Source organism: Heloderma suspectum, chromosome 5, assembly GCF_057233095.1.
Source record: "Heloderma suspectum isolate Gila_16-S chromosome 5, 16-S_ref, whole genome shotgun sequence".
Taxonomy (NCBI): Eukaryota; Metazoa; Chordata; class Lepidosauria; order Squamata; family Helodermatidae; genus Heloderma; species Heloderma suspectum.
The window spans coordinates 43,461,090-43,488,718 of NC_139462.1; positions in this window are offsets into that span (position 1 = coordinate 43,461,090).

Here is a 27,629-nt window from a genome sequence, read left to right on the forward strand (position 1 = left end):
GAAGATTGGTCCATTAAGTCACAGAATGTTGAGGGTATGATTCTTTTAAGGTGGGAAAGCACAATAGTGAAGAGAGAAAGTGAGTTGGCCTACATAGATTATAGTATCCTGCAGGGGGGGGGGCATATTAAGGTCAAATCACCTACCCCACACCATGAGGTTAAAAAACATCTTTCCATGCAGTATGGGGGAGCTTTCAGGAAGTAGGGATGTACGAAACACCTACCTGGCTCCGTGCTGGGCAATCCACAGTGGGGGGGAGGCGCTCCATCCCTCCCCCCTGGAATCCTCAACGGGGGGGGAGGTGAACCAGTCCTCCTCCCCGGAATCCTGCCTGGTCGGCTCCGCTCCACGGCCAAGCCACAGAGCTGCTGGCCGGCTCCGGCCTCCCACAGCTGGACATCCGGCTGCTGGGCAGCCCTGCAGGGATGCAAATAGTGGCTGTCGTAGCCGCCGCCATTTGCGTCCCTGTATTGAGCCATGATAGGCTATGTAAATATTTGCGTAGCCTATCACAGCAGGGGGGGAAAACCCAGCATACGCAAATGATGGTAGCAACTAACATTTGCATATGCTGGGTTTTTCCCCCCCTGCCGTGATAGGCTACGTAAATACTTACATAGCCTATCACGGCAGGGGGGAAAAACCCAGCATACGCAAATGGTGGTAGCCGCCATTTGTGTACGCTGGGTTTTTTTCCCCCCTGCCATGATAGGCTACGTAAATACTTATGTAGCCTATCACGGCCTCCGCAGGGACGCAAATGGCGTCCCTGCATTAGCTGTGATAGGCTACATAAGTATTTATGTAGCCTATCACAACTATGAAGACGAAGCGAATGGAGGCTGCAGGACGGCTGCCATTCGCAAAGCAGCGCAGACGGGAGCAGGTAAGTGCTCCATTTCGCACACCTTTCATGGGTTGGGGGGGCGGAGGCTTCGTTCCGTGACGGATTTCGGGGGGCCCAATGCACTGGCATTCAGCCTCACTGAGATCCATCACGGAATTCTCTGACATCCTTATCAGGAAGTGGGAAAGAAAAATGTTCACCTTTCCCTTTCTCACTCTCCAGAAACCTCCCCCAAGCATAGTGATATGCTATACCAGTTCTCAGCCATACCATTCAGATTGGTTTACATGGGCCCTAAAGACAAAATGTATGACTCTAAAGGATGAGGATCACCTAGACTAGGGATGTTGTGGCCTTGCGGGTGCTTGACTGCGTCCAGGAATTCATCGGGCTCCCCTTGCCCATGACCCCTGGACTGAGCCCGCCGAGATGCTGTCCTTGCTCGCCCCCCTCTCTCCCCCCGCTTGTGCCCACTCACGCTCTCCAGTTCTCACCGCAATCCCGATTGATGAGCGCCCGCCACTTTCGCTCCTTTGATTGCTACGTAAAACAGGAAGTTAAAAAATGCGCATATGTAAATATGTGCAATTTGGAGCTGGGAAAGCTAAATCAGTGCAATATTAGAGGGATTATACCTCTCATATTGCACTTATTTAGCTTTCCCAGCTCCAAACTGCACATATTTAAATATGCACAGTTTTTAACTTCTTGTTTTACATAGCAATCAAAGGTGTGAAAATGGTGGGTGCTCACCCAATGGGATCACGGTGAGCTCAGGGAACTCACTAAGCTCATTGGAGGCCCCAGCATGGGTCTGAGTGTGTGTGAGCGGGGGCGCCACTTTGGCAAGTGCCTGGAGAAACCAAGCTAGGGTGAGTTCTAGCATCCCTAACCCAGGCACGAGGTTAATTGTTGCCTATAGCAGACTTCTAGCAGTCTAGGGACCAGTGACCCCTGAAGACACCTTGGCTAAGAAGATATCTCAGACTTCAAGGCTCTAACTTTGGCCCTGGAAGTCTAGTGGCCAATCCATCTCTGTGACACAGTGGAAGGAGTTGGTGCAAGCAAAGAAGACTGAAGCCCTTCCTTCCTTCCTTCCTTCCTTCCTTCCTTCCTTCCTTCCTTCCTTCTTTTTTTAAAGCACCAGCTGTTGTATTGCTAGGAGTTGTCATCATTTGTGCTCTCTTCTTCTCTCTGGGCCCCTGGTTCACATCAATACCCATGTCCTTCTGCTTATTCCCACAAACATATTTGCTGGTGCCACAGGGCACAAGGCTGGGCAACACATCTGGTTAATTTAAAAATAAATAAAAGGTTGCACCTCCTTAATAGTCAGTTTTAACTCCCCTGCAGCTTTTAATTTGTCTGCTTTGAACCCTGTTTCATACAATCAGCAGTGCAGGCCACATTGCAATGCCCTTTGATATTAAAAAGAAAAGAACACACACCCCACTCTTTCTTAAAGATGCATTTCTCAAAGATGCTTTCTGGAACTAATGGGAAGTACATGATTAATGGCGCAAACTGCATTGCTGTTCAATAATAAACTAAAGCCTAACTGGTGAGGGCATAGCAATAATAGTTTTGTGCTAAACTATTTCCTTGTAAATTGTCTGTTAAATGCACTTTTTATTATTTTATATAGCTGCTCATCAATGCAATGTCAAATGGGTCAGCTGCTGTCAAGGTACAGTGGATCCTTGCACACCCAGTAGGTTTCCGAAGTCTGGTGAATGGCTGTCTATTAACTCTTAATGGAATGGCTGTGAATAATTCATGTCCAGAATCCAGATCCCAAAAGATGAATATGAGAATTCAAATTTAAGACAGGAAGAAACTTCTTTATTGAGGTAGAACTCGAGGCTATTAGCTGATCATAGATCAGCCCTTTGTAAAGATGTCCCCCGTAACCTCATTATGTGTTTGCAATAAATTAGAAGAAATGTGTTTCTGTGTCTTGGCAAACTATTCCCCATTCTTCATACTATTCAGCAGAACTTGCCATGCAAGTCAAGGCATCAGTCAACACATCAAAACCTTAATCAGCTGAGATGTGTTCTTGAATGGGGTAGCAAGGAGGGTAGCCATTTATTTAATAACAAGCACCAGCATAAATACAGTGAATAATGCTGAAGCAGCAAAAATTCTCAATCTCTGGGGTACAGATCTGAACCATCACATGTGACTGAGTTTTAAGAGATTGGCAGTTCAAACTTTATCTGTATGAAAGCTTCATTTATTGTGCACAAGTAACATAATTCTCTTGTTTCATCTTTATGGGTGCCCAGATGGTGTTACATAAATTTGATTACCATTCTCACATTGGTCAATCCTGATTCATCTTTTAAGGAAGAAAGTACATATATATTTACTAGCTGTTCCCTCAATGTACAAAAGCCAAGGACAGCCCATCAGAACAAATCATGTAAATTGAACACCCACAGTCATAAACTTCCACTGAGTTCAGAAATGAGTGTTTGGAACATTGGTGAAAGTTCAGATAAGGGTGGCTCTTCTTGTTCTCTGCAAAAGATGTAAAAGGTTTTATGGCCCTTTCATACTTTTTGATGAGATATTGACACTGACATCACAAAATGCACCAAGATTTTTTGAAGGATTTTTTAAAAGCTATATTGGGAGGAGTGCCGTAGAAAAATGAAAAACAACCACAAACCCGATATCTCTAAGGATATGGCTCTATTCTCTATCTGCCACTGTTGCATATGCCAGAATAAGCAACATATCCTTAATATTGTTTGTGGATGAGAAAGACAAATTCCTCTAGATTCATGAACAAGATACCAAATATACGTTATGGTTTATATATAGGGCAAAATATCTTTAGCTGTCCTAGGGATGCTCTTTCAGATTTATGGGGGTGGGGAGGGGAGATATGGTTAAGATTAAATGCCTTTGAATGGATATATTCAAGATTAACCTGCAAGGTAAGAGTGCATTTTAAGAGCATTTTTGTGGTTACCTTTTAATATCTAAATATTAACCAGAGCAATGTCATTAATGCAAGGCAGTCACTTCTGTTTCCCATTCCTTTTGAAGCAAAGGTATTTGTCTCCTTGGTCTATAGAAGGCCAGAACAGAGGCCCATTTCATTCTTCATGATAATTCTGTCTGTTTGTGTTTGTTGTCTGTCCTGGCTTCTCCCTTTGGCTGCTGGTAGTTTTGAGGAGAATAAGAGGTTTTGCATCTCTGCCAGTCTGCCTGTAGGGATGCCTGAGGAGGACTGGCAGTGCCTCAGTCATGGCTGGGTTAGCCACTGGGGCTAGTACCATTGGGGGCTTTGTGGCATTGTGCAGACTGTGATGAACGGATGTGTCCTGGGTGTGTCTCCCCATTGTCATGTGTTCATTGGCTCTCTCCATGTAGGAGAGAGTAGGACAGGCTAGCATGAGGGTGTCATTACCACCACAGTCCCTGACTGTGATAATGTGATAATGCTTCCAGGAATGCTAGGGGTGGATCAGCTGTTTTTACACCATTTCTATATTTTCCACCAGTGTGTTTTATTTATTATTTACTTATTGCATCTATATCCCACCTTTCTTCCATCATGGAACTCAAGGTGGCTACGTGTAGTTCCCCAGTGGTCTCCCCTAGAAGCACTGACTAGATCCAGGCCTGCTTAGCTTCGGCAAGGTGGCTGCCCCACATGCCTTCAGACTATGTTCTGGTTTTCTCCTTTCCGGGCTGAGTGTATATAGCAGGGCTGTTGAATCTGGCCCACCTGGAGATCCAATCCACCCCTCTAGGGTTCCCCAGTGGGCCCCACTCCCTTTCCCTCAACCACATGTTGTTTGGTGATTTCCTGGCTTTGTAAGTTTTTTCCCCTTCCTAAAAAGATGGAAATGCCTCTCCAAAGCACCTGGCAGTAAGAGCTTTACGGTACAATATGAATATGCTGTCATTTTAGCCTGACCCCTTTTGCCTTTGGCCCCAGTGGCCACTGCATGAATGCAGCCCTCCAAACCTCCTCCAAAATGGAATGCATTTCTCAGGCTGAAAAAGGTTTAACACCCCTCATATATAGGATAGAGCAGCTCTTCTACTGGCACAGTAGTAGCAAATCTTCCCACACACTTGGCATTATTGGAGTCAAGGGTTACTCTGTAAAGGACTCCATTCTCCCACATGAACCTGACCACCAACTGAGATCTCCTTCAAGGCTTTTCGCCAGGTGCCCCTGCTTTCTGGTGCCAGGCTGGTGGTTACTGAAGGGAGAGCCTTTTCAGTGTTGGTGCCCAAATTTTTGGGTTTCCCTCCATACACCTGTGTGCCTGGTGCCTTTTTAATTATTCTCCTTTGGGTGCTAGTTGAGGTCTGTCCTGTTTCCTTGTGTTTTTAGTGGCACTTAATGATGTCTAAGATATCCGTTTCATTGAATTTGTGCTGTCTAGTGAATAGGAATGTTGGAGAAATCAGCCTGGACTCCAGTGAGGCCGGATTCTTTGTAATCCGGCCCCCCGGAGTCTGTGGCAGAACGGCATCCCGCCGCCACCCCCCTGAAACGCCCCCCAGGATGGACTTACCTGGCGGCAGATGTGGTGGCGGCAGATGCAGCAGTGAATGCAGCAGTGAATGCAGCGGCAGCAGCACTGGCTTGTCTTCTGGATGCTGTCGGGCTGCTGTGACCGCAAATGGCGGCCGTCATAGTGGCCGCCATTTGCATGCCTGCATTAGGCCATGATAGGCTACGTAAATACTTACATAGCCTATCACAGCAAAGAGCAGGGGTGCAAATGGTGGCTGCTACGCCATTTGAGCCCCAGCTTTTTGCCGTAATAGGCTACGTAAGTATTTACATAGTCTATCACGGCAAAAGGCAGGCACGCAAATGGCAGCCGCTACGCCATTTGCGTGCCTGCCTTTTGCAGCCTGGCTGGAGGCTCCATGGAGTCGCTGCAGAGTGGAGCCAGCTGGGGAGGATTCCGGGGGGAGGGACGGATTGCCTCCCCCCCCTGCAGACCCCCACGGATGCCAGGTAAGGAGGTTTCATACACCCCTACTATTGATACTTTATTTGTTTTTTTAATTGGTTGGTTTTATTTGTTTATCCCCTGCTTGTAACGTCTTTTCATTGTGGTTCTTTTGTATTTTTATTGTTTTAATCTTGTTATTTCAAGCCACCTTGAGGCCATCTAATGGAAAGGCAAGTCAAAGAAGAAGGAGGAGGAGGAGAAGGAGGAGGAGGAGGAATAAATTAATAAATACATGACATAAGCAAGAATAATAAGCAACACAATGGAGCATGCAAGGAATCATTAAATGAAAAACTACATTCCCCTTTCATTTTGGAGTTTTGCCATTTGGGTGGCATTTGGGGGTAAACTCTGGAATGAAAAAAGTGGATGCAGATGAGGGGACTTAACAACACAATAATAGGGGTGTTCTTACTTTTTATCCCTTTCCTTTTCTTTGTAACTTAAAACCAGTGGCATTCTGGGAAGGAAGCAGGTCAGAGCTCTATTCCTGCTAAAGCTGTTGGCAGAGCTTTCAAAAACTTTTGAAAGAAAGAAAGAAAGAAAGAAAGAAAGAAAGAAAGAAAGGAAAATAAGAATCCCTCTCCCACTGCCATGCTAAGCCCCTTTCTCTCCTCCAGTACTGTTTCAGAGCTCCCAAATGGCCACCCCGAATTCACCATCAGTTAATGGGGTGGCAAATTTTTGTCCAACCCTATTTTACTCCAAACATTTCCATTACCTCTTCCTGCTATCCTCCTTCTATTTCTTCCTCACCACTCCATCTGTAGCTAAGAACACAGGAGGTTTTGTTATATCATGTCAGACCTTTGGTCCATCTAGCTCAGTATTGTCTACACTGATTGGCTGTGACTCTCTGGAATTTTGGCCAGGGGTCTTTCCCAGCTCTACCTGGAGATGCTAGGAGGTGAATCGAGGGCTTCAGTATGTGAAGCAGGTGCTCTACCACTGAGCTTTGGCTCTTCCCCATAGTTCTGACTATATCCAGTTCATCAAAGTCTATTACAACATCACAAACTCAAGCACGTTCATGGTGTGAAAATACTAGGGATGTCAGAGAATTCCGCCACGAATCTCAGTGAGGCCGAATGCCAGTGCATTCGGCCGTCCGAAATCCATGGCGGAACAAAGCCCCCTGCCCCCCCACCCCACGAAAGGCGCGCGAAACGGAGCACTTACCTGGTGCCGTTCGCGCTGCTTTGCGAATGGTGGCTGCGTCTGCGGCCGCCATTTGCTTCCCCATTTAGGCCATGATAGGCTATGTAAATACTTACATAGCCTATCACAGCTAACACAGGGACACCATTTGAGTCCCTGAGGAGGCTGTGATAGGCTATGTAAATATTTACGTAGCCTATCACAGCAAAAAAGGGAATGCAAATGGCCGCTGCCATTTGCGTTCCTGTTTTTTGGCCGTGATAAGTTACATAAATATTTACGTAGCCTATCACGGTAAAAAAACAGGGGTGCACATGGCATAGCAGCCACCATTTGCGCCCCGTCTTTCGCCGTGATAGGCTACTTAAATATTTACATAGCCTATCACGGCCAAAAACCAGGAACACACATGGCAGTCACCGTAGCCGCCGCCATTTGCATCCGCAGGCTCCACACGCCTGCAAATGCACCTGGCTGGCAGCTCCACGGAGTTGCCCCAGAGCAGAGCTGGCCGGGTTAGGATTTCGGGGGGAGGGGCAGAGCGCCTCCCCCCTACCGCAAATCACCCCTGCAAACAGGTAAGTTACTTTCAAACATCCCTAGAAAATGCCCTTGGATGTTGTCTTTTTGTCTTTCTAAATCTCCGCATCATTCATTTTGTAGACACTGATAATTTTGTGTGAGGACTATATATATATGTGTAGACAAATGTTGTAATATCCGCTTCAGATGGTTTGCAGTTATGGCCCACCTGAGGATATATAGCTTTCATAAGCCACATCACTTTATAGGCAATGTTCTGGCAGTATCACAATGTGTAATATTTTTTCATGCAATGCAATGTATACTCTCGGACACCCTTCACTTAACTTGCTGTAGAAAGTTCAAAAAGATGCCTCGTCCCTCATGTATATCCATCTCCATTTCTGCTTGTGTCGACTTTCATTTCTTGCCTCATGAGTCTGATCAGGATTTCTTAGTAACTATATGAATTACTGTTGAGTCTAAAATGTTCTTTATTAAAAAAAAATAAAAAAAAATCCAGCCAAGCCTGGGTGCAATTTCAGGGACAAAAAGAGGGGGAATCACTTACCGGCTGCTTGCCACTTTGAAAACCAGAAGCACTTGTCTAGACACAGCACATGTTTAAGGGTGAGAAGGTTGCAGTCTATGCACCTTCTATGGCATTTCCTTTCACTCAAATCCATCAGTTGTTCCTGCATTTTCCACTCCATATCAGCACCCCATCCTATGCATTCCTACCGTACCTAGTATGAGAAGGAGAGAAAGAAAACTCTTCATTGGCCCACATATTACACCATTCTAAAGATTGCAGACTTTTCTAGAGATGGGCAAATGTGTCAGTTTCGCTTTCTCCCACATTCACTTTAAAAAAAAAAAATCTCAAGAATGTTCTCTCCTGAGTAGGAAGAAATTTGTAAATGTTGGTAAATTCTTCTCAGTAGGCACAGCTATTCCCAGCATGGAGAGGACCATGTTATACCTGCCTGCCATGTGCCATCTAGCTTTAAAGCCTGTCAGAAAAAAGAGGTGGCAATCCTAATTCAGCACTGTACAAACACATTGAATACACAGTGATTCAAACCCAGACCTTTAAGAGCTAAGCACCCAAAACCTGGGCCTGGATGGATGCATCTGCCAGTTTCACTTTTTCCCACATTCAATTTTGTTTTAGATCGCAAGTTATTTTTGCCCTGAATATGAAGAACATTGTGAATGATGGTAAATTCCTGTCAAAACTTAACTGAAACAAAATTCTCTCCTATCCCTAGCCTTCTCATCTGTAAAGGTTGCTGTGTTACAGCTAGATTTTGTGGCTTGCAAAGTAAGCACAGATCTATCAAGAAAGGCAGGAAAGAGATTCAGTCTGCAATTCACTAGCTGTCACTCGAATAATGGACCAGTGATGTCATAATCATGTCAGCCACTAGGGTAGCATGTTCAGTATCCTGAGTTTCTAGCAGACTTTAAAGGACCTTTAGAGGAAAAGTAAAGTTGAAGCAATTATTTGTGTTCCTGTTGTTCAGTCGTTCAGTCGTGTCCGACTCTTCGTGACCCCATGGACCATAGCATGCCAGGCCTTCCTGTCCTGCGCTCTCTCCCGGAGCGTGCTCAAGTTCATATTCATTGCATCGGTGATGCTATCTAGCCATCTCATCCTCTGCCGTCCCCTTCTCCTTTTGCCTTCCGTCTTTCCCAGTATCAGGGTATTTTCCAGAGAGTTTTCTCTTCGCATTAGGTGGCCAAAATATTTGAGCTTCAGCTTCATTATCTGTCCTTCCAATGAGCAGTCAGGGTTGATTTCCTTTAGGATGGACTGATTTGACCTCCTTGCAGTCCAGGGGACTCGTAAGAGTCTTCTCCAGCACCACAGTTCAAAAGCATCAATTCTTCGGTGCTCAGCCTTCCTTATAGTCCAGCTCTCACCCCCATACGTTACTACTGGGAAAACCATAGCTTTGATTAGACGGACCTTTGTTGGCAAGGTGATGTCTCTGCTTCTTACTATGCTGTCTAGGTTTGCCATAGCTTTCCTCCCAAGGAGCAAGCATCTTTTAATTTCATGGCTACAGTCACCGTCTGCAGTGATCTTGGAGCCCAAGAAAGTAAAATCTGTCACTGCTTCCATTTCTTCCCCTTCCATATGCCAGGAAGTGATGGGGAGGGAATCTAAAATCTGAGATGTGGGGTGTAACATATGCCTGTTCCATTAATGTATGCATTTGCATTGTTAAATGTAACCCAGGTGAGATAGGGTTAATAGTATGCCAGAGTGAAAAGTGGGAGCAACCTGTATTTGTGTGAGGATTCTGAGGTTATATGGAATGAACTGACAGAAGTCAGTTAAAGCCTTAGGGATGGGAGAAGCTACATCTAGTTAGTGGAGTTTGGGGAATAGGATTTAGAAGGGATAGAGTAGGTAGGTAGGTTAGGACCAAGCATAGATGGATTAACAATAATACATAACTCTTCTATTATTATTGTTATTATTATTGTTGTTGCTGTTGTTGTTTTATTGTAACTACAAAATCCCACAATGTTGTCTTGTCTTATTGTGCTACCATTAGAAAACATATATATTTCCTTGTTACTTCTCCTGTATAGAGGGAACCAGTTAGGCTTACTGGATGCCCCTTTAACCCAGAGAGTAAAATGGCTGCAACTTTGTGTGTCAGTGAGGACAAGTGACCATTTGGAAGCAGACTTCAGGAAGGGGGGGGGTCATCTCAGTTTCATCAGATGGAAGCTGAAGAAAGTAGAACCCAGGGCAGGAGCGTCACATGGGGAAATCCCTAATACCTGCATTTTATTTTAGTGTAGAACTTGTGCAGCAGAAATTCAAAAGTGCTATATACATTTGTTATTTATGTTTGGTTTTAATTTGTTTCTTTAAAAATAGAGAGGCATTTTGCTGGTGCTGCTATCTCAGCCAACTTGATTCTGAAGTTATTTTAAACACAAATCACAGAACTCCTTCACTTTCCTCACATTCCCAAAATGACATCCATCAAAATCGTCATGAGTGTGGGGTTTCTAACACTTGTTGGAAACCCTGTCGAGATTTATTAACAGATGGCCACATGTTCTTTTTGGCTTGCAATGAGAGGAAGGTAATGAAAAGCTGTCATATACTGGAAGAACAGAAGCTTTGTTCTATTTTCTTTTTTCCCCCTCCAGATTCATTGAAGGACTTTCTATAGCATCCTAGACCAAAAAGGGAGAGTGAGAAGGGGGATTTTTTTTTCATTTTTTTTAGCAGAATGGACCTCGGGACTTAACTCAAGAAAACTTGTTGGCTGAACATTGCAGATGAAGATGGATAAATAAGAGCTGGGAGACAGAAAATGGATTGAACTAAAGTGCCACATCTATTTAAATTTAGGATCTTCAGATGAGGATAAGATGTGCGGGAACAGCTAAAGTGATTGCTACAGGCAACTAGACTGATGTCTAATCGGACAAGCCATAACCCCACCCTGAGTGAGAGGAGGGGCATAATTTGCCAATAATGCTCCAAAAAAGTGCCTGGCATGTTACCTCTCAAATTAAGGTACCTATGCAAATCTCTTTGGGGAATAATTCTAGACTACAGGAAACAGAGAGTTTTCAATTATTCTAATAACTTAAGAGTTGTGCTGGATAAGACCAAGGGCCTTATCTCAGGTTCCCACAGAGGCCAGCCAGATGCCTATAGGAGGCCCACAAGCAAGAAATGGGAGCAATCACCTCCTTCCTGTTCTGCTTCGGCAATTCAGACTGAGCCCTGATGCCTCTCATCCTGGAGGCAGTATATAGCCATAATGATTAGTAAGTACTGGATAGCCTTGTTCGCCATGGATTTCTCTAATCCTCATTTAAAGCCATTCAAGTTGCTGGCCATCACCTCATCCCGTGGCAGCAAGTTCCGTATGCACTGTGTACAGAAGTACTTCCTTTTGTCTCTCCTGATTCTCTCACATTCAACTTCATTGGATAACCCAGGTTCTAAGATTATGAGAGGTTTCTCCCTATCTACTTCCTCCACACCACATATAATTTTTATACACCTCCAGCATGTCCCCTCGCACTCACCGTTTTTTCTACACAAAAAAGCCCCCATCACTGTAACTTTCCCTCATAGGGAGTTGCTCCAGCTTCTTGTTTATTTTTGTTGCTCCTTTCTGCACTTTCCTCAGCTCTAAAATATTTGTTTTCTGAGTTGTGGTTAAGAATGCCAGATAATTCCGCTGCGGACTCAAATGAGGCCAGATTCCAAAAAATCCAACCTCCGGAGTCCATGGCAGAGCGGCTGCACTTACCTCCGGGTCTGGAGTAGTTCCCACAGAGTGGCTGTCCATATGATGTGATATGCTGGTGGCTGCCATTAGCCTATCGTGAGGAAAAATACAGTTGTAAATGGCATATTGTTTGTATATGCCCTTTGTGGCAGTTAAGAACTGACGTTGGCCTAAATTGGCCATGGAAGCTCACTGGGTGACTTTGGGCCAGTCACAGACTCTCAGCTCAACCTACCTCACAGGGTTGTTGTTGTGAGGATAAAATGGAGGAGGAGGAGGATTATGTAAGCTGGCTTGAGTTCCTTGGAGGAAAAAAAGACGGGATATAAATGTAATAAATAAATAAACAAACAAACAAACAAATACATTGCAAGCAACTGTTTACATGGCTGGGCTCAGGAGGATTCCACAGGGCCCCAAGCAGCCTGAATCACCCCTCCACAGACCCCCCCCCCCCGCCCGGACAGTAGGGGATTCATACATCCCTATTTGTAGTGCAGTGACCAGAACTAAGTGTGGTCTCAGCACAGAGTTGTGTAAGGGCATTATGATATTGACATTTCCATCTCCAGCATGGAATTTGGCTTTTTTCACAACAGCCACACACTGGGTCAAAGTTCTCATTGAGTAAACTGGTTGTTCCTCTTTGTTCACTGTCCCGTGGCGTCCATTCTTCTTTTTAGAGTATTCTTCAAAAATGAGCACTGAAGGTGTGCCTGCCTGCTTATTATTCCTCCCTTTCTGACTCCATCTGTGGCAATGACCATGAGTAAGACTGCATGCATCTCTGCTGCCAACGAGACCAAAAGACAAACGGATTTTCATCCCGTTACAATGAGTGATGCACTTTTCCTTCTAGAGACAAGGTATAACAGTGTGTAGATACTGAAATGTGTTTTTCAAGAGCACTCCTGAGGAATAACTCTCTTCGAAATGTGCTGGCCTTAATGAAAACCCTTTTTTCTTCTGCACCTGAAGGTTTCCTCCCTTTCTTTCCCTGCCTTCCCTCCATTCTTACATGCCTCCCTCCCTCCCATAGACATCAGGCAATGAGAAGTGCTTAATTTTGGCATGGCTGTGCTTATTTTCTTTATCAGTCAGAATCTTGCAGCAAGGCACTGTCCAATTCCAAATTAGAAATGGTCTAGTTTTTGCTTCAAAGGTTCCAGCGGAGTGCTCCCTGTAATATTGCCTTGGAGAATGATACAAAAACCTTGATTTTAAACATCAATATGGAATGTACACACACCCTTTTAAGGACTCTGAGAGGCCTAGGGCATGGGCTGCATTTGACCACCCTTTCTTCTCACTGCACTCTGTGCCATTTTCATTCTGTTTTCTTGGCTGGAAAAATAATACACTTGGGGCAGTATCCAGCTGTGTCATTCTGTTAGTGCAAATGATGATGCGCTCATGGAAACTAGCTTCCAAACGAGGCACAACAGGAGACTCCAGCTAAAGTTACATTTGTGCAAGTGCACTTGCACAAACAGTTGTGCAACCCAGGTTGCACAATGGGTTGCACAAGAGTAATGTGCAACTAGTTGCACAACGGAAAGGTCTGGGGGAGCTCCACTAGCAATATTTGAGTTTGTGGAATGACACCGTTGGGTACTGCCCTTGATAGTCATGGAATGTTTAAAAAAACAACTATATTTGACATCAGTATTTAATGTTAAATTTTGTTAAAATTTTATGTCTTGAAAATGGAAAGATAAAAAACATAAGAACATAAGAAAACCAAACTGGATCAGACCAAGAGTCCATCTCATCCAGCATTCTGTTCACACAGTGGCCAACCATCTGTCAACCAGGAACCCACAAGCAGGACATGAGTGCGACAGCACACTCCCACCCACGTACACGTTCCCCAGAAACTGGTGTACATAGGCTCATTGCCTCTGGTACTGGAGGTAGCACATAGCCATTGGGACAAGTAGCCATTAATAGCCTTTTCCTCCAGGAATTTGTCCAACCCATTTTAAAGCCATCCAAATGGGTTACCATCACTACTTCCCATGGTAGTGAATTCCATAGTTTAACTATGTGCTGTGTGAAGAAGTCCTTCCTTTTATCTGTTCTGAATCTCCCACCAATCAGCTTCATAGGATGACCCCGGGTTGTAGTATTTTGAGAGAGGGAGAAAAATGTCTCCCTATCCACATTCTCCACACCATGCATAACTTTGTAGACTTCTGTCATGTCTCCCCTTACCCTCCTTTTTTTCCAAGCTAAACAATCCCAGCTGTTGTAGCCTTCTCTCATAAGGGAGATGCTCCAGTCCCTTGATCATTTTAATTGCCCTTTTCTGCACCTTTTCCAGCTGTACAATATCTTTTTTGAGGTGTGGTGACCAGAACTGTACACAGTATTCCAAGTATGGTCGCACCATAGATTTGTATAGGGGCAGTATGATGTTGGCACTTTTATTCTCAATCCCATATCTAATTATGTCTAATATAGAGTTTGCCTTTTTCACAGCACCTGCAGACTGGGTTGACATCTTCATTGAGCTGTCCACCACAACCCCAAGATCTCTTTCTTGGTCAGTCACCACTAGCTCAGATCCCATCACACTATACTTGAAGTTGGGATTTTTTGCCCCAATGTGCATCACTTTAAACTTGCATATATGGAACTGCATTTGCCATTCCGATGCTCATTCTCCCAGTTTGGAGAGATCCTTTTGGCGCTCTTCAGAATCCCTTCTTGTTTTAATCAAATCATTTAATTTGGTGTCATCTTGGGTACTTCACTGCTCATTCCTAATTCTAGATCATTTATGAACAGGTTGAAAAGCATTAGTCCTAATACAGATTCCTGTGGGACCCCACTATTTACTTCCCTTTTTACCCTTTATTCCTACTCTCTGGTTTCTGTTCTTTAACCAGTTATCGATCCATGAGAGGACCTGTCCTCTTTTTCCATGACTGCTAAGATTTTTCAGAAGCGTTTGGGGAGGGACTTTGTCAAAAGCCTTTTGGAAGTCCAAGTAACCAAGTCTCCTGGATCACCCCTGTCTACATGTTTACTGACACTCTCAAAGAACTATAAAAGGTTAGTGAGACAGGACTAGGAATGTTAGAGAAATCCACCACAGATTCAAATGAGGCTGGATTCTTTGGAATCCGGCCTCCGGAATCCACGGCGGATCAGCCCCACTTACTTCCTCTCCATGAGTATTCCACGCGGGATGGCACTTGGCTGCTTACTCACCTGGAGATGTTCTCCTCCATGCCAATCGCCATTTTTTTTAAATGGCGATCGGCAGGATGTGCCCATAGACTTATACACAACTAGATCCGTGAATCTTGCATATAAGTCTATGTGTCCATAGGCTTATACGCAAGATTTATGGCTCTATTTTGAGTAAAAGTCTATGGGCACATCCTGCCAATCACCATAAACAAAATGGCAATCGGTGCAGAGGAGAATGGCTCCAGCTATACAGGTAAGTGGCCCTCAAGCCGGGTGGCTCCGCAGAATCCTCGCGGAGCGGAGTCACTCCAGAGGATTCCGGGGTGGGGAAGGAATGGATCGCCTCCCCCCCGGGCAGATTCCCCACTGGAACAGACGCTGGGGAATCTGTACATCCATAGACAGGACTTACCTTAATGGAAGCCATGTTGATTTTTTTCAGCAGGGCTTGTCCTTCTATATGCTTACTAATTTTATCTGTAATAATGTTTTCAACCAATTTACCTAGAACAGACATTAGGCTAACTGGCCTGTAATTTCCTGGACATCCCCCTCCCGCCAGATACCTCTTTGAAAATTGGGGTTACACTGGCCATCTTCCAGTCCTCTGGTATAGAGGCTGATCTTAGGGACATGTTGCATATTTTGGTTAGAAGATCAGCAATTTCATATCTGAGTTATTTGCGAACTCTAGTATGGATACCATCTGGGCCCAGTGATTTAAGTTGTTTTCAATTTATCAATAAGGTTCAGAACTTCATCTTTTGTCAGCACTATTTGCCTTAGTTCCTCAGGCTCCCTTCCTGACTGCAACAATGTAAATGGCAGCTGCTATGATGGCCACCATTTGCGGCTGCAGCAGCCTGACCATGGCCAGCCAGGAAACCAGCTGCTGCTGCCACTGCATCCGCCACCAGGTAAGCTTTGTCCCAGGAGGATTCTGTGGGGTGGCAGGGGGGAGGAGGAGGCCGTTCCACCACAGATTCCAGGGTCTCACTGGAGACCTTGGCGGAATTCTCTGACAACCCTATATACCCGGCGTTGCCCGGGATGTAATTTTGTCATAGGTAGGGAAGTCAGAGAATTCTGCCATGGATCTCGGTGAGGCCGAATGCCAGTACATTTGGCCCCCCAAATTCTGTGGCGGAACAAAGCCCCCCACCCCTCCAACCCACAAAAGGTGTGCGAAACGGAGCACTTACCTGCTGCTGTCTGCACTGACTTGCGAATGGTGGCCGCCCCGTGGCCACCATTCGCTTCTTCATCATAGCCGTGATAGGCTATGTAAATACTTACGTAGCCTATCACGGCTAATGCAGGGATGCCTTTTGTGTGCCTACAGAGGCCGTGATAGGCTACGTAAGTATTTACATAGCCTATCACGGCAAGCCAAAAAAAAAAAACAGCGTACGCAAATGGCAGTGGCTACGTCGGCCGCCATTTGCATCCCCTATTTTTAGCCGTTTTAGCCTACATAAATATTTACGTAGGCTATTACGGCGAAAACAAGGGGAATGCAAATAGATAGTGGGTGCTATTTGCGTTCCGTTTTTTTTTCGCCGTAATAGCCTATGTAAATATTTACATAGGCTAAAATGGGGGGGGGAAGGAACGCAAATGGTGCCCACTACGCTATTTGCGTTCCCCTTGTTTTTCACCGTAATAGCCTACGTAAATATTTACGTAGACTAAAACGGCTAAAAATAGGTAACGCAAATGCTGGCCGCCATAGCCGCCGCAATTTGCGTATGCTTTTTTTTTTTTTTGGCTTGCCGTGATAGGCTACATAAATACTTACATAGCCTATCATGGCAGCTTCGCAGGACGTCTGCAGCCGGAACTCTGGCTGCGGACAGCCCTGTCCAGCGGCTCCATGGAGCCGCCGCGGAGTGGAGCTGGCCCAGGGAGGATTCCGGGGGGAGGGACGGAGCGCCTCCCCCCCCCACGAATCCAAGCTTTGCAAAGGTAAGTGACTTTCGTACATCCCTAGTCATAGGCACTATTTGTTAGAAACACATTAAGGTAGGTTTACGCTTTTCGGAAAGGACCCATAAGAAAGGTGAAAAGTTGAATCCACCAAACTTGATTAAAAAAGCACAACAATTATAATGAGCAGATTGAATAAAAAACACTACTAAAAATGCAAGAGACTGAATCTGTAAGCACTACCATAATATATTCCATACTGAATCTCATACCACTATTAAAATGTTCAACCGAGGCTTTCTTGCTGGATTTTGCAGGAACAGGGGAGAGAAACTAAATGCTCTCCAGTCAGAAAAGAAACCATGAGTAAAGGGGAGGGAACAAACGGCAGCCAGCCAATCCAAGGTGAAGGAAGTCAGAGTGAATGGGAGAGAGACCAATAGAATGAAAGATGGCCAATAGGATGACTGGTAGCTGAAATCAGAAACCTGGTCTGTACCATGATTGAGAAGGTGTACTTGTTAGTAAGGGAAAGTATAAACAAAGTAATAATGTAACCCAGTGACTCCTGCCATACACTCTGGCAAGTGAGAATGTGAACTAAAAGCGGCAGGAACTCTAGGGCCCAAACAGCAGGCTCAGTGGCCCCTGCAGTGTGATTAGGACCAGGGCAGCTCCCCTGAATGGCCTGTCTTACAGACAGCCCTGCAGCCAGCCACAAACACACAAACCCAAAAATCTTCCATTCAGCTACATGTAAAACTCCGCTATTTTGCCCTTCATTTTGCAATTGCCTTCTCATTTCCCCCCAGTTCACTCTTTTATGAATAAAGCCGTAAGTCTCCACTCCACTGTGTCATCCCAGCCCCTCAGACAGGCGAGCACACACCGCACCACGTTTCACATTACTGTTAATCACACACTACTAACAGATACATCTGGCATTGAAAGGGGTAACTAACTTGCTCGCTCGCTGGATATTGCAGGAAGAGGGGAGAGAAACTAAATGCTCTGCACAGTCAGAAAAGAAACCATGAGTAAAGGGGAGGGAACAAACGGTGGCCAGCCAATCCAAGGTGAAGGAAGTCAGAGTGAATGGGAGAGAGACCAATAGAATGAAAGATGGCCAATAGGATGACTCATAGCAGAAATCAGAAACCTGGCCTGCACCATGATTGAGAGGGTGTACTTTTTAGTAAGGGAAAGTATAAACAAAGTAATAATATAACCCAGTGACTCCTGTCATACACTCTGGCAAGTGAGAATGTGAAGTAAAAGGGGCAGCAACTGTAGGGCCTAAATGGCAGGCTCAGTGGGCCCCTACAGTGTGACTACACCCAGGGCAGCTCCCCCTTATTCCCTGTGTTACAGACGGCCCTGCAGCCAGCCACAAACCCACACACAATTTTTGACTTTTATATATAGAGAAGATTAGAGGCATAATGCCTCTAATATTGCATAGATCAAGCTTTCCCAGCCCAAATGCATGCTTATTTAAATATGCACATTTTTAATTATCTCCTTTTTTCTGTTAAAAAAAATCAGCAAAATGGCAGGCACTCGTGGATGGGTCTGGGTGAGTGGAGGGAGTGTCTGGGAGGGGGCAATTAGGGGCGAGCAAAGCCATGGGCTTTGCAGTTGTGGTCTGGGGGAGCGGGTGGAGGGGGGAACCTGACAGACTCTTGGACCTAGTTGGGCATCCACACCATCCCAAATTTCACATTTTATCAGCTCATATGTAGAGATATCCAGTGTGGCGTAGGGTTAAACTGTGATTCGGCAGAGCCAGGGTCTAGCTAGGGATCCTGGAGAAATTTGAGATGGATTAACATGAGCTTGGATTTCTAAGAATATGACCTGTGGAATCCACTGAGGAGCAACCTGTTCAGGCCGTGCAGAGTCCGTGGACTTCCAGATTATTATTTTTTTTACTTTCCTGAAATTTAAACTTACAAATCTGTAGAAAAATATGTAAGTTTCTGCTGAGGAAACATTGAATGGAATGGGGGAGAATACCCTAAATATTACGTATGTGCTGAGGTAAATTATGTAAATTCTTACATAAATACTTTCGTAAATATTTATGTAATTATTTCCATATTTTTCCTCATGATCAAAAAAAAATATTTGCATCCGTCTGTGGGCACTGGGCAGATGAAGGAATGAGAGGCTCCTGACAATCCACGAAACACAGACGGAGTGGACTTTACACAGTCCATACATCCCTAGTTCTAGCCCCCACTTGGCTATGAAGCTTACTGGATGACTTTGGCCCAGTCACTGTCTCTGAGCTTAACCTATCTCACAGGGTTGTTGTGAGGATAAAATGGAGAGGAGGAGGAGCATGTGAGGCACCTTGGGTTCCCTGGAAGAGGAAATAAGGCAGGATATGAATATAATACTAAATAAATAATACATAAATGTAAACATCACATATAAAGTTAAAGTCTGTGGCTTAGCCAGTCAGTATTCCTTGCTGCTATTGGCCATGGTGATTGGTCTGTCATGTCACCCTCCAGCCAAGCTATCAACTAAGCTATTGGGATGACTGACAGTGCATGAGAAAGATGAAGGAAAGATATTTAATCACCTACCTGGTTATTAAATTCTCAAGTCAATACCAGGAAAATAGGAGCAGATCCTTTCATTTAAGCCAATGGCCTAGTAAATCAAGTGTGCAGAAAACTCAAAGTACTGAAATTACAAATGGCCCAGACATTACATTTTCATGGACTAGTGTTACAGTCTTGGAATGAAAAGTATCTGATAATTTCAGACAACCAAACATAGTACTATTTGTAGGGATGTACGAAACACCTACCTGGCTCCATGCCAGGCAATCCGCAGTGGGGGAGGCGCTCCGTCCCTCCCCCCGGAATCCTCGATGGGGGAGGAGGCACTCTGTCACTCCCCCCGGAATCCTGCCCAGCCGGCTCCACTCTGCGGCCAAGCCGCGGAGCCGCCGGCCAGCTCCGGCCGCCTGCAGCCAGACATCTGGCTGCTGGGCAGCCCTGCAGGAACACAAATGGTGGCTGTTGTAGCCGCCGCCATTTGCATCCCTGTATTGAGCCTTGATAGGCTATGTAAATATTTACGGAGCCTATCATGGCAGGGGGGAAAACCCCAGCGTACGCAAATGGCGGTAGCTGCCGCCATTTCCGTACACTGGGTTTTTTTCCCCCCTGCCGTGATAGGCTATGTAAATACTTATGTAGCCTATCACGGCAGGGGGGGAAAAACCGAGAGTATGCAAATGGCGGTAGCTGCCACCATTTGCATACGCTGGGTTCCCCCCCACCGTGATAGGCTACGTAAATACTTACGTAGCCTATCACAGCCTCTGCAGGGATGCAAATGGCTATGAAGAGGAGGAAGCGAATGGCAGCAGCAGGACGGCTGCCATTCGCAAAGCAGCGCGGACGGGAGCAGGTAAGTGCTCCGTTTCGCACGCCTTTCATGGGGTGGGGGCGGCGGAGACTTCGTCCCACACGCCTTTCGTGGGGTGGGGGGTGGGGGCTTCGTTCTGCGATGGATTTTGGGGGAATGCACTGGCATTCGGCCTCACCGAGATCCGTCATGGAATTCTCTGACATCCCTAACTATTTGTCACTTTTGATGTGGTCCTCTTCCATATGTGAGGACTGGGGCAACAGCTTGGAACTAATCCCTCTCTGAGGGATTTTTAATTTTTATATTTTTAATTTTTATATATTACATTTATATCCTACCTTTCTTCCATCATGGAACTCGAGGTGGCTACATGTGGTTCCCAAGTGTTCTGGTCTCCCATCCAAGCAATGACCAAACTCAAACTTGCTTAGCTTCAGCAAGGTGGCTGTCTCATGTGCCTTCAGACTATGCCAGGGGACCAATGTTATATTTCTATGTAACAATAGAAATGGAGCAATCAGAAACTCAGAATTGTGATTCCTTACTTCACATATAACTTCTGAATTGGAATCGGGAATTGTGTATCCTAAATAATGTCAGAATGTCAGAATGTCTGAGGTCACAGTTCACCCAGTTCTGTTCCCAGTACTATGTCCTTTGATACACAGTAGCTATTTAAAATGTTTGGCTGAAAGTTTTAACAAGTATGCGGGAGGCATAAATGCAAAGACATTGATTTTCCTTTTTAAAATTTTCGACAAGTAAGGAGTTTGCCATCAGGAATGTATGATAAATTTGGTTCAGTTTATTTTTGATTAGCATTTACCCAGTTCACACTCCTAGACTTGAATGTGGACCCAGACCTGATCTATGGCCAAACTCCGTACATTTCTAAGCTTGCAATGCAATTCATGGAACAAATAAAATGTGTTAGAAATGTATACATTTGGAAAATGCACACAAATGTGGGAGAAAAATATGTACATTTCAAAAATGCACACAATTGATGCATTTGTTGTTGTTCAGTCGTTCAGTCGTGTCTGACTCTTCATGGCCCCATGGACCATAGCACGCCAGGCCTTCCTGTCCTCCACTCTCTCCTGGAGCATGCTCAAGTTCATATTCATTGCATCGGTGATGCTATCTAGCCATCTCATCCTCTGCCGTCCCCTTCTCCTTTTGCCTTCAATCCTTCCCAGCATCAGGGTCTTTCCAATGACTTTTCTCTTCACATACATGAGAAAATACACATGAAAATATGCAAAAAAAGAAAAAGAAAAGAGAAAAAGAATGCTGGCAATTTGATATGGACATGATTTGGAATGAGCTTTGAGGTGGAATTCAGAGGACCTCAACAAGCTCAAATTCATCTATATGCACATCGCTATTTGCTGTATTGCATATTCATGGATTCCCCCCCCCCCATAGCTAAGGATGAGATCCCATGCACACTTACTTGGGACTAATCTTCATGCATTCAATGAAATGTATTTCTGAGAAAGCATACATAGGATCAGCTGGCATTGCAATTCCGCTGTAACATATTACATTGCCCATCAAGAAAATGAGATTTAGAAAATAAAAGAATAAAGGAGCAGACTAGAATGTGAAATCGTTAATTTATCTGCAGATGAAACTTGTCTTTTTCTGCTTTGTCAATATCATGGCCTTCCATCATCAAGAGTCTGGGGTAATTCTTCTTCCACATTAGCTGGGCTCTAGAGAATGGAAACTGTCACCTATGCCAGATTAGATATGGTGAGTATGTGGTGTGCAGTATTCTCTAGTGAAGAAGCAATGATCCAGCTAAATTGATTTCAGTTAACTCCTTGGTTATATTGTATACTTCACCCCAGAAGCTGCAGAATGGTATTTTACGGTATGTGCCAATGCTTGTTAACTAAAGTAAGTGTGCATGGGATTGTAGACTAATTTTCTTAATTGCTTATTGTGCATGTGTAGATTTATAAGTTTTATAGCTCAGGATGTTAGGAGGCCCTCCTCTTCCTAAAAGACAAAAAAGGTCCCCCTTCTTGAATGTAGAATTAAGTACATGTATGTAAGGGTATGTACACTCACCAGTACATCGAAATATCAATTATTTTTTTAGGGATGGTGGAGAATTCCGCCACGGATTTCAATGAGACCGAATGCACTGGCATTTGGCCCCCCAAAATCCATGGCAGAATGGCCCACCCCCCCGCCCCCTGTGGATTCCCCCCAGGACGAAGCTTACCTGGGGCAGATGTTCTGGATGGCGGCGGCTCCAGCGGTGGCTTTGGTGGCAGTGGCGGCAGCTGGTCTTTCGACCATTTCCATTCTGGTCTTTGCCGTGATAGGCTATGTAAGTATTTACATAGCCTATCATGGCAAGCCAAGGAAAAAAAAAACCATGGTGTATGCAGATGGCGGCGGCTACGGTGGCCGCCATTTGCATTCCCTATTTTTCGCCATTTTATCCTACGTAAATATTTACGTAGGCAATTACAGCGGAAAAAAAATGGAATGCAAATAGCACCCACTACACTATTTGTGGTTCCCTTTTTTTCTCCCTAATTGCCTATGTAAATATTTATGTAGGATAAAATGGCGAAAAATAGGGAAGGCAAATGGCGGCCACCGTAGCAGCCACTATTTGCGTATGCCTTTGGGGGGGGCATGCCATGATAGGCTACGTAAATACTTACGTAGCCTATCACGGCAGCCTGGAAGGATGCAAATGGCGGCCACTATGGCAGCCACCATTTGCGTCTGCAGCAGCCCGTCCGTGGCCGGAAGTCCGGCTGCAGACGGCCCTGGCCGGCTGCTCCACAGAGCCACCACAGAGCAGAGCTGGCCGGGCAGGATTCCGGCGGGGAGGACCAGATCGCCTCCCCCCCGTCGAGGATTCTGGGGGGAGGGACAGAGCGCCTCCCCTGCCAGCGGATGCCCCGACCGGAACCAGGTAAGGGATTCGTACATCCCTAGATTTTTTTTAAAAAAATAAAATGCACATTTTAAAGTGCACATTTTTCAAAATATGCATTTTTGAACACAATTGGATATTTGGGTATTTGCTCATTTCTTAATTTGCTCTTATTCATGTTTGTGTTTGGGATTGCAAGTTCAAATAGTTTTAAACCAAAACAAAATTCTCATACATCTCTAGATGTATGTGAGAATTGTAAATGCATTGTCCTGCTTAAGACCATAAGAATATTTCTCAGCATTACCCTGCTGGATCAGTTCAAGTTCTGACCCAGCATTCTGTCTCCATTGAAATGTGTCCAGAAAGCTCATGAGCAGAGCATAGAAGCCACCTTCCCACCCCTGTTGTTTGTCCTCAGTGTAGTATCACTAGGGATGGATGGATTCATGTGAGTCCATGCTTCGTGGGTACTCGAGAAGCCACCACTGCCGTTTGTCCATGTGAACTGGGCTGTGTGAGGCCCTGGAGGGCTCGGTGGGCGGTCCAGGAGTCCCCCACAGCAACCTGCTGCTCCATGTGAGCCACCATTTTTACGGAAGATGGGGGCTCTAGGTTTTTGTACATCTAATGTTGTGCACAACAGCAGCTGTAAAGGGCCATTTCTGCAACATTAGATATTCACAAAGAGTGGAAATGGCCCTTTACAGGTGCTGTTGTGCACAACATCAGATATGCGAAAATCTAGAGCCTCATTTCTTCCATAAAAATCACAGCTCGCATGGAGGATGGGAGGCTGTGGGGCACTCCCAGATGGGTCCAGTAAGTCCTGGCTGCTTGTGTGGCTTTGCAGATGGGGGTGGCAGCTAGCCAAGCCAGGTTCAGGGGAGCGAGGGGGGGAGTCCAACAGATTACCGGACCCAGTCAGGCATCTACAACAGCCCTAAGCCCTAAGGGCTCATTCCCTGTAGCTTGTTCTCAATATCTCAGATTCAGAGGTATAGGAAGGTTCCATTTAGCAATCATAACTAATACTTTTTGACAGACCAATCCTCCATCAATTTGTCTATTTATTTATTTTCAGCTTCAGTAGTGGGTTGGATCAGATTACCATTTGATCCCTTCCTTCTGTGACCCAATGCACACAATCCTTTAAAGACATAGCCCACAGCCATAATGTGTTTGGGTTTTTTTACACTAGAGTAATCACAGGGCTCCTGATCAGCACCATTGAGTGGAGGGGGTGACGGCTAGAGGGGCTTTATCCCCTGCTGAAGTCCCAATCTAGATGGGGGAGGGGTGCACCTGCAATACATATTGTCAGATAGTGATCCAGTTGCTTTAATTGACAATATAAATCGGGGGGGGGGGGCTGATCCAGATCAGGACAAAAGTGGAGGAGAAAGGGTTAAAGCTCCCCTCCTGTACAGCTTGCTAGGTTCCTGTTCCACACTGGGACCTCTGGACTTACTCTAGAGTAAAGAGGAAGAGGAAGAGGAAGAGGAAGAAAAGACCTAGCTGATGGCTATGTCTTTAAGGGCATATTCCTTTGCATAGACAGAAAAAGGTCCTACAACTCCCAGCATTCCCCAGCCAGCCATGGGAGAGAATGTTGGGAGTTCTGGGACTTTTTTTGTCTAAACATGCATAGGATTGCACCCTAATGTAATGTGTGCTTTAGCCCTGTATTGTGTAGGGATGTATGAATCCCTTACCTCATTCCAGGTGTGTGTGGGGGGGAATCCGCAGTGCTCCGTCCCTCCCATTGGAATCCTCCCCAGCCAGCTCCACTCCACTGCAACTCAGCAAAGCCACCGGCCGGGGCCGCCCGCAGCCAGACTTCCATCTGCTTCTGGGCTGTGCAGGACACAAAATGACGGCCGCCATAGCAGCCGCCATTTGCGTCCCTGTGGAGGCTGTGATAGGCTACATATATATTTACATAGCCTATCATGGCAAAAGGCAGGAACGCAAATGGCGGCTGCTACTCCATTTACATCCCTGCCAAGCTGTGAGAGGCTATATAAGTATCTATGTAGCCTGTGATGGCAAAAGGCAGGGACTCAAATGGCGTAGCGGCCGCCATTTGTGTTCCTGCCTTTTGCCATGATAGGCTAGGTAAATATATACATAGTCTATCATGGCCAGAAGACCACCTGGAGCTGCCACCGCTGCTGCCAGAGCCGCCGCCGCCAGAGCCGCCGCCAGAGCCAGGTAGGCTGTGTTCCAGGGGGATTCCGTTGGGTGGCGGGGGGGGGATTGCCCCATTCCGCCACTGACTCCGGGACTTCTTCTAAAGAATCTGGCCTCACTGGAGTCCATGTCAGAATTCTCCAACATCCCTAGCATTGTGGTCAGAAGATAGATAGGTCCAGGGAAGGGAGGAACAGAGTAGGATGGAGATGGGATGCAAATCCTTGCTTTTGCTCCAGGCTGCCTGATCAAGCTTACACTAAGGGAAGTTTTGCAAAGCGCACGGAAGGTAATGGTGGCACTGAAGTTCCAGCACAGCATCATCTATCTAGGGATGTCAGAGAATTTCACGACAGATCTAGGGTGAATGCCAGTGCATTTGGCCCCCCGAAATCCGTCGCGGAACAAAGCCCCCGCCCCCCAACCTACAAAAGGCACGTGGGACAAAGTGCCCACCGCCCCCACCCCACAAAAGGTGTGCGAAACAGAGCACTTACCTGCTCCCATCCGCGCTGCTTTGCAAATGGCGGCTGTCCTGCGGCCGCCATTCGCTTCCTCCTCTTCATAGCCCTGACAGGCTACGTAAATACTTACCATGATAGGTTATGTAAATTTGTGTCTCTGCAGAGGCCGTGATAGGCTATGTAAATATTTACATAGCCTATCGCAGCAGGTGGGGAAAAAAACCAGCGTACGCAAATGGCGGCGGCTACCGCCATTTGTGTACACTCGGATTTTTCCCCCTGCCATAATAGGCTATGTAAATATTTATGTAGCCTATCACGGCTCAATATAGGGATGCAAATGGCGGCAGCTATGACAGCCACCATCTGCGTCCCTGCAGGGGTGCCCAGTGGCCGGAGCCGACCAGGCAGGATTCCGGGGGGAGGGATGGAGTGCCTCCCCCCCATCGAGGATTCCAGGGGGAGGGACAGAGTGCCTCCCCCCCACCGCAGATGCCCCTGCGCGGAGCCAGGTAAGGGATTCGTACATCCCTACATCTATCTATCCTGACCTGTTGTTGGTATTGTCAACAAAATACTTCTCTTGATAGTTCTCAGCTTTCACCAGTGAGTAGGGATCGGGGAGAATTTCTCCCCGAAACTTCGGGGGGCCGAGTGCCAACGTATTCGGCCCCCCGAAGTAGTTTCGGGAGAAATTCTCTGCCCCCCCCACCTCCCGCCCCCCCCCCGGGATGGGACTTACCTTTCCCGAATGTTGCTCCCGGTGGTGGGTCGCAGCGGCGGTTCGGCAGGGCTTCGACAGGGGCAGGGGCAGCAGCCGGTCTTTCGACCGGCTGCCGCCGCCGCCATTCCAAGAAAAGTAAAAAAAAAAAAAACGCCCCCGTGATAGGCTACGTGATGATTAACGTAGCCCATCACGGCTAGATTTGCAAAGCATAGCGTTGCCCTTATTTTCTCTGTAGTCTACGTAATCTTTACGTAGACTACAGTGACCAAATAAGGAACGCGAATGGCGGCTCCCTATGGGGGCTGCCATTAGCATACGCACTTCTTTTTTTTTTTAAGTCACCCGTGATAGGCTACGTGACGATTTACGTAGCCTATCACAGCTGACTGCAGATCTAGCCGTGATAGGCTACGTAAATCATCACGTAGCCTATCACGGGGGCCTTTTTTTAAAAACTTTTTATTTTGCGGCCGGGCGAGGCGAGGCGCCTCCTCCCCGGCCTGAATTTTGGCCGGGCGAGGTGGGAAGCCTCCCCCCCAGCCTGAATTTCGGCCGGGCGAGGCGGGAAGCCTCCCCCCCCGGCCTGAACTTCGGGGGGAGCAGCGAAGCGCCTCCCCCCCCACCGTGAAGCAAGCTGCGAGACGAGGTAAGTGGCTTTCGTGCACCCCTACCAGTGAGAAGGACAATGGGGTTAAGGCTCACACACCCTTTACTAAGGAAGATGTTATTGAAACAGTATCACATTTTCCCCTCTAAAATCATTTCCTCTGCAATCACTGGAGAGCCAATGTGGTGTGATGGTTGGGCCAGGACTAGGGAGACCCAGGCTCTAGTCCCCATTCTGCCATGAAGCTCACTGAGTGACTATGACTCAGTCACTGACTCTCAGCCTAACCCACCTCACAGGGTTGTTGTGAGGATCAAACAGAGAGGAGGAGAGGATCATGTATGAAGCCTTGGGTTCTTTGGAGAAAAGGTGGGATAAAGTGTAATAAATGAATGGATACATTTACTATTAAAATAAT